At 40.0% G+C, this 552-nt stretch overlaps 1 non-coding gene across 1 annotated transcript; it reads left to right on the top strand.

Moving 5' to 3' along the window:
- Positions 1-369: 369 nt before the first annotated feature.
- LOC127748179 (small nucleolar RNA R71) lies at positions 370-477 on the top strand. The gene has a single exon (XR_008010122.1). It is a non-coding gene; the product is annotated as a small nucleolar RNA R71 (small nucleolar RNA).
- Positions 478-552: the final 75 nt, after the last annotated feature.

Genomic DNA, 552 nt, shown 5'->3' with positions numbered 1-552 from the left:
TATTGATGGGTTCTCAGGATCATAAGCTTCTTCTTCAGATGAAGCGTCCTTAGTACTGCCTGGTGCAGCTTGCATTCCAGACAGACTTTGAGAAATCATATTGACTTGCTGAGTCAATATTTTGTTCTGAACTAATATGGCATTTAGAGTATCAATCTCAAGAACTCCTTTCTTTTGATTCGTCCCATTGTTCACAGGATTCCTTTCAGAAGTGTACATGAATTGGTTATTTACAACCATTTCAATAAGTTCTTGAGCATCTGTAGGCGTCTTCTTCAGATGAAGAGATCCTCCAGCAGAGCTATCCAATGACATCTTGGACAGTTCAGACAGACCATCATAGAAGATACCTATGATGCTCCATTTAGAAAGCATGTCAGAGGGACACTTTCTGATCAATTGTTTGAATCTTTCCCAAGCTTCATAAAGGGATTCACCTTCCTTCTGTCTGAAGGTTGGGACTTCCACTCTAAGCTTACTCAATTTTTGAGGTGGAAAGAACTTTGCCAAGAAGGCATTGACTAGCTTTTCCCAAGAGTTCAGGCTTTCTTT

The sequence above is a fragment of the Arachis duranensis genome, chromosome 5 (assembly GCF_000817695.3).
Source record: "Arachis duranensis cultivar V14167 chromosome 5, aradu.V14167.gnm2.J7QH, whole genome shotgun sequence".
NCBI classification, from domain to species: Eukaryota; Viridiplantae; Streptophyta; class Magnoliopsida; order Fabales; family Fabaceae; genus Arachis; species Arachis duranensis.
The sequence above is the reverse complement of the archived record's forward strand: the minus strand, read 5'-3'. Positions and strand labels throughout refer to the sequence as shown.